This window comes from Mobula birostris, unplaced genomic scaffold, assembly GCF_030028105.1.
Source record: "Mobula birostris isolate sMobBir1 unplaced genomic scaffold, sMobBir1.hap1 scaffold_1321, whole genome shotgun sequence".
Classification (NCBI taxonomy): Eukaryota; Metazoa; Chordata; class Chondrichthyes; order Myliobatiformes; family Myliobatidae; genus Mobula; species Mobula birostris.
In genome coordinates this window covers 17501-25000 of record NW_027274362.1, presented here as the reverse complement: position 1 = coordinate 25000, position 7500 = coordinate 17501, and positions in this window count along the sequence as shown.

Sequence of the window (7500 nt, the reverse complement as noted above, 5' to 3'; positions counted from 1 at the left end):
CCGGGCCGGTTACCGATTTGCCCGGCCGGCTTGGTTAACCATTTGCCCGGGCCGGGTTGGTTGGCGAATTGTCAGGTTTGGGCTTGGTTAACCATTTGCCCGGGCCGGGTTGGTTAGCGAATTGTCATGGTTGGGTTGGTTACCGAATTGTCGGGTTTGGGCTTGGTTAACGATTTGCCCGAGCAGGGTGGGTGAACACATTGTCAGGAGCGTGCGCAGTTGGTTCACGAAACTGCCTGTTCCGGGTTTCTAGAGCATTGTCAGGCCCGGCCGGCCGGGTTAGCGCCTTGCCAGACCCAACTTGACGAAATTCAGTGCAGCGCGGGTAATCGGCGGGAGTAACTATGACTCTCTTAAGGTAAGGAGGGGGGGCCCATGGGCCAGCAAGGAGTTTCTGATGAACATCGGCCGGGACATTTTGACGGCGGGGCAAGACGTAGTTGTTATTGAGGGTGAAGGGTTTGTCCTCAGCTGGTTGATTGTCGAATGGTCGGGGCTGCCGGGCCGGTTACCGATTTGCCCGGCCGGCTTGATCAACCATTTGCCCGAGCCGGGTTGGTTACCGAATTGTCAGGGTTGGGCTTGGTTAACCATTTGTCCGAGCCGGGTTGGTTAATGAATTGCCATGCCCGGGTTGGTTAACGCAGTTTCAGGGTTGGGCTTGATTAACGATTTGCCCGAGCAGGGTTGGCTAACGCATTGTCAGGAGCGTGCGCGGTTGGTTCACGAAACTGCCTGTTCCGGGTTTCTAGAGCGTTGTCAGGCCCGGCCGGCCGGGTTAGCGGGTTGCCAGACCCAACTTGACGAAATTCAGTGCGGCGCGGGTAAACGGCGGGAGTAACTATGACTCTCTTAAGGTAAGGAGGGGGGCCCATGGGCCAGCAAGGAGTTTCTGATGAACATCGGCCGGGACATTTTGACGGCGGGGCAAGAACTAGTTGTTATTGAGGGCGAAGGGTTTGTCCTCAGCTGGTTGATTGTCGAATAGTCGGGGCTGCCGGGCCGGTTACCGATTTGCCCGGCCGGCTTGGTTAACCATTTGCCCGGGCCGGGTTGGTTGGCGAATTGTCAGGTTTGGGCTTGGTTAACCATTTGCCCGGGCCGGGTTGGTTAGCGAATTGTCATGGTTGGGTTGGTTACCGAATTGTCGGGTTTGGGCTTGGTTAACGATTTGCCCGAGCAGGGTGGGTGAACACATTGTCAGGAGCGTGCGCAGTTGGTTCACGAAACTGCCTGTTCCGGGTTTCTAGAGCATTGTCAGGCCCGGCCGGCCGGGTTAGCGCCTTGCCAGACCCAACTTGACGAAATTCAGTGCAGCGCGGGTAATCGGCGGGAGTAACTATGACTCTCTTAAGGTAAGGAGGGGGGGCCCATGGGCCAGCAAGGAGTTTCTGATGAACATCGGCCGGGACATTTTGACGGCGGGGCAAGACGTAGTTGTTATTGAGGGTGAAGGGTTTGTCCTCAGCTGGTTGATTGTCGAATAGTCGGGGCTGCCGGGCCGGTTACCGATTTGCCCGGCCGGCTTGGTTAACCATTTGCCCGGGCCGGGTTGGTTAACGAATTGTCAGGTTTGGGCTTGGTTAACCATTTGCCCGGGCCGGGTTGGTTAGCGAATTGTCATGGTTGGGTTGGTTACCGAATTGTCGGGTTTGGGCTTGGTTAACGATTTGCCCGAGCAGGGTGGGTGAACACATTGTCAGGAGCGTGCGCGGTTGGTTCACGAAACTGCCTGTTCCGGGTTTCTAGAGCATTGTCAGGCCCGGCCGGCCGGGTTAGCGGCTTGCCAGACCCAACTTGACGAAATTCAGTGCAGCGCGGGTAATCGGCGGGAGTAACTATGACTCTCTTAAGGTTAAGGAGGAGGGCCCATGGGCCAGCAAGGAGTTTCTGATGAACATCGGCCGGGACATTTTGACGGCGGGGCAAGAACTAGTTGTTATTGAGGGCGAAGGGTTTGTCCTCAGCTGGTTGATTGTCGAATCGTCGGGACTGCCGGGCCGGTCAACGATTTGCCCGGCCGGCTTGGTTAACCATTTGCCCGAGCCGGGTTGGTTAATGAATTGCCATGGCCGGGTTGATTAACGCATTGTCAGGGTTGGGCTTGGTTAACGATTTGCCCGAGCAGGGTGGGTGAACGCATTGTCAGGAGCGTGCGCGGTTGGTTCACGAAACTGCCTGTTCCGGGTTTCTAGAGCGTTGTCAGGCCCGGCCGGCCGGGTTAGCGGCTTGCCAGACCCAACTTGACGAAATTCAGTGCGGCGCGGGTAAACGGCGGGAGTAACTATGACTCTCTTAAGGTGTAAGGAGGGGGGCCCATGGGCCAGCAAGGAGTTTCTGATGAACATCGGCCGGGACATTTTGACGGCGGGGCAAGAACTAGTTGTTATTGAGGGCGAAGGGTTTGTCCTCAGCGGGTTGATTGTCGAATTGTCGGGACTGCCGGGCCGGTTAGCGATTTGCCCGGCCGGCTTGGTTAACCATTTGCCCGAGCCGGGTTGGTTACCGAATTGTCTGGGTTGGGCTTGGTTAACCATTTGTCCGAGCCGGGTTGGTTAATGAATTGCCATGGCCGGGTTGGTTAACGCAGTTTCAGGGTTGGGCTTGATTAACGATTTGCCCGAGCAGGGTTGGCTAACGCATTGTCAGGAGCGTGCGCGGTTGGTTCACGAAACTGCCTGTTCCGGGTTTCTAGAGCGTTGTCAGGCCCGGCCGGCCGGGTTAGCGGCTTGCCAGACCCAACTTGACGAAATTCAGTGCGGCGCGGGTAAACAGCGGGAGTAACTATGACTCTCTTAAGGTAAGGAGGGGGGCCCATGGGCCAGCAAGGAGTTTCTGATGAACATCGGCCGGGACATTTTGACGGCGGGGCAAGAACTAGTTGTTATTGAGGGCGAAGGGTTTGTCCTCAGCTGGTTGATTGTCGAATCGTCGGGACTGCCGGGCCGGTCAACGATTTGCCCGGCCGGCTTGGTTAACCATTTGCCCGAGCCGGGTTGGTTACCGAATTGTCTGGGTTGGGCTTGGTTAACCATTTGTCCGAGCCGGGTTGGTTAATGAATTGCCATGGCCGGGTTGGTTAACGCAGTTTCAGGGTTGGGCTTGATTAACGATTTGCCCGAGCAGGGTTGGCTAACGCATTGTCAGGAGCGTGCGCGGTTGGTTCACGAAACTGCCTGTTCCGGGTTTCTAGAGCGTTGTCAGGCCCGGCCGGCCGGGTTAGCGGCTTGCCAGACCCAACTTGACGAAATTCAGTGCAGCGCGGGTAATCGGCGGGAGTAACTATGACTCTCTTAAGGTTAAGGAGGGGGGCCCATGGGCCAGCAAGGAGTTTCTGATGAACATCGGCCGTGACTTTTTGACGGCGGGGCAAGGACTAGTTGTTATTGAGGGCGAAGGGTTTGTCCTCAGCTGGTTGATTGTCGAATCGTCGGGACTGCCGGGCCGGTCAACGATTTGCCCGGCCGGCTTGGTTAACCATTTGCCCGAGCCGGGTTGGTTAATGAATTGCCATGGCCGGGTTGATTAACGCATTGTCAGGGTTGGGCTTGGTTAACGATTTGCCCGAGCAGGGTGGGTGAACGCATTGTCAGGAGCGTGCGCGGTTGGTTCACGAAACTGCCTGTTCCGGGTTTCTAGAGCGTTGTCAGGCCCGGCCGGCCGGGTTAGCGGCTTGCCAGACCCAACTTGACGAAATTCAGTGCGGCGCGGGTAAACGGCGGGAGTAACTATGACTCTCTTAAGGTAAGGAGGGGGGGCCCATGGGCCAGCAAGGAGTTTCTGATGAACATCGGCCGGGACATTTTGACGGCGGGGCAAGAACTAGTTGTTATTGAGGGCGAAGGGTTTGTCCTCAGCTGGTTGATTGTCGAATTGTCGGGACTGCCGGGCCGGTTAACGATTTGCCCGGCCGGCTTGGTTAACCATTTGCCCGAGCCGGGTTGTTTAGCGAATTGCCATGTATGGGTTGGTTAACGAATTGTCGGGTTTGGGCTTGGTTAACGACTTGACCGTGCAGGGTTGGTTAACGAATTGTCGGGGTTGGGCTTGGTTAACGATTTGCCCGAGTAGGGTTGGTTAGCGAATTGTCCGGGTCAGACTGGTTAACGAATTGGCATGTCCGAGTAGGTTAACGAATTGCCAGAGCCAGCTTGGTTAACGAATTGTCCGGCTGGGTTGGTGCACTCATTGCCAGGACAGGGTTGTTTAATGAATTGTCCGTTCCCAGTTGGTTCACGAATTGGCAAGGCCAGGGTGGTTAAGGAATTGTCCGGGCCAGGTTGGTTAACGAATTGCCCGTCCTGGCTGGTTAACGAATTGTCAGGGTCAGGTTGGTTAACGAATTGCCATGGCCGGGTAGGTTAACGAATTGCCAGAGCCAGCTTGGTTAACGAATTGTCCGGCCGGGTTGGTTAACGAATTGTCCGTTCCCAGTTGGTTCACGAATTGGCAAGGACAGGGTGGTTAACGAATTGTCCGGCCGGGTTGGTGCACTCATTGCCAGGACAGGGTTGGTTACCGAATTGTCCGTTCCCAGTTGGTTCACGAATTGGAAAACCAGGGTGGTTAAAGTATTGTCCGGGCCTGGTTGGTTAACGAATTGCCCGTCCTGGTTGGTTAACGAATTGTCCGGGTCAGGTTGGTTAACGAATTGCCAGGGTCTGGTTGGTTACCGAATTGTCCGGCCGGGTTGGTGCACTCATTGCCAGGACAGGGTTGGTTGACGAATTGCCCGTCCTGGTTGGTTAACGAATTGCCAGGGTCTGGTTGGTTACCGAATTGTCCGGCCGGGTTGGTGCACTCATTGCCAGGACAGGGTTGGTTAACGAATTGTCAGGGTCAGGTTGGTTAACGAATTGCCAGAGCCAGCTTGGTTAACGAATTGTCCGGCCGGGTTGGTTAACGAATTGTCCCGGCCAGGTTGGTTAACGAATTGCCAGAGCCAGCTTGGTTAACGAATTGTCCGGCCGGGTTGGTGCACTCCTTGCCAGGACAAGGTTGGTTAACGAATTGCCCGGTTCCGAATGGTTAACGAATTGCCCGGTCCCGGTCGGTTCACGAATTGCCCGCCCGCTGATTGTTAACTTTTCGCACCGGCGGGGGATGGCTTGGGTAACGAGCCTCCAAGATCTGTCGGTTAACCATTTGCCCGGTGGCAATTCGTTAACCAAGTCCGCTCCGGAAGTCTGGATGGGGGTCGGATTTGCCGGCCGAGGCCGACCCGGAGTTCCAGAGGCTCGGCCGCCGGGGTCAGATTCGGCCGCCCCTTTGACACATGCAATTTCTGTACGGGGGCATTGGCGGGGTTCCTGCAGATATATAGGGAGGCCGTTTTCACGAGTTGTTGAAGTATTCGGTAGATGGCACCGGCCTCCCCAATTGGTTAACCCGGGCCACGCGGCAGCTTTTCCGCACGATTCCGAAGATTGCCGGTATGGATTTTCGGACAAATACCCAATCGCGGAAGTCTGTCAGCGGGACCTATTCGCAGGCCCATGCCGGCCGAGGGGCGGCATTTTCCGTATGACTACCGGTGCTCCGGCCGCCGAATGGAAACCTTGCCCGAATGAATTTCTGACAAAGTCCCGAGGCGGGAGCCAGTAAGGGGACGTATTCGGCGGGCCGTGCCGGCCGAGCGGCGGCATTTTCGGAGGGACAACCGCAGGTCCCGCCGTCGATCCGAGACCTTGGCTGAAGAGTCGAAAGTAATCTAAGTCCCGACTCGGAAGTCAGAATGAAGGCGACTTCGGGGCCCTCCTGCCGACCGAGGCGGCCGATCGACGGCGGCACTACCGGAGGGCCGCCCGCCGAGCCAGCCGCGTGCCCTCGGCGCCACGCCGGTTAACCAATTGCCGTCGGAAGCCTGTGAAGGTCGGATCTGCCCCGTCGGGCGGGCCCGAGGTGCCCCGCGACCGGCATGAGCTCCGGGCGTCGTGCCGCCGGTTTGACACATGTCATTGTTGCACGGTCTGTCGCGGCTCTGGTTAACGAGTTAGGCCCGGAAGTCACTATGGGGGTCGGATTTGCCCCGCCTGGCGGGGCCAGAGTGCGACCTTCCCGGTAGGACTTCCGGGAGGCATCCCGCCGACTTGACACATGCAATTTCTGTACGGGGGGATTGGCGGGGTTCCCGGAGATTTACGGGAACACGTTTTCCAGACACACTTAGCAGGGTGACTAGTGGTACGGTTGACACAGTGCAGAGTTCTAAGTGAGCCTTACTCAATTGTGACTCAGTAAGCGGGAGGCCGGGCGAGCTCCGACTTACAATGATAAAAGCTTTTTTTCGCTGTTTCCGAAAAAAATGACAAAGTCCAAGAACGCAGCGGGGGCTGCGGACAGACAGAGTCTGAGCGCGGACCGCGGGCGGCGGCCGGCAGACCGACGGTGGCAAAAGCTTTATATCGATCCGAAAAGCAAAGAGGCATTGTGTGTACCAAGACGGAGAAGGGACAAGCCTGCCGCTGGTGCCCTCGCGAGTGTCGTCTGCGTTAGACCTCTGTTCCCCGATCGATCCGGCTTGGTCGGTCCTACCTTTGGGAGAGGCCGAGTGGAAGCGACGGTCTCGACACGTGCGCCGAACTTCCGTGCTCGGCTCGTTACCATCTCCGGAGGTGGGCAGGTGGGTCTGCCGCGGGGCGGCCCGATTGCCGACCGAGGGCTTCATGCTTTGGGCGGAATTGACGTTGGGCATTCGCACGTTTGCACCACGATCGATTGACGGAGTCTCCCGCCGGCGGACGGGACTGCTGTGCGCATAGATGACGGGGGCCGGTCGAACGACCGTCGACCATCCCGAGAAGGCAGCTACACCCACGCGCATATACCTAGGCGGTGAAGGTGCGGACCTCACCGGCGCGATCGACGGGGTGGGATGGCGAGGCGTTCACCGGCGCGGCGTTAGGCCCTGGGCCGACGGAGGCGAGCGGCGACCGTCGACCGTCCTGAGAGCCAGCTCGGCGGAAGGGTGCGGGTGCGGACCTCACCCAGCGACGCGGCTCGATAGGGGATGGCGCGGCACTGCGACGACAGACATGGCCCGAGAGAGCAAGGGACGGGCGCGCCGGCCGCAGCAGCACTCTTTCGCGCCGTAGGGGCAAGGCGAAAGAGTCGGGAGAGTTCCATAGGCCAGAGTGGCAGGGAGATGCCCGGTTCAGCCTGACTCAACCGAAGCGTTGATCCTCGGTCACCAACGAGAGGAAGGAGAGGCTCTGCGCGCGCGGTGCTACCGACTGACGGCCGGCCGATGTGCGATTTCCAGAAGGTCGGGCGGCACCCGCGCGTTCCCTCCCCGCTCCAGCAGAGGCCGGAGACGTCCGGTCGCCAGAGCGGTCCGCGTGCAGCCTCCGGTTCCGCGAGAAGGCTAGTGTCCTCGGGACGAGGAGAGCCTTGTGAGCGGTCCGGCGGGCGGTGCAGCAAATTGTCGGTACGTTTCTCGGCATTGTCATATACGAATCCTGAGAGAGAAAGAGAAAAGGGGTGTCCGCGACGCGTACGTGG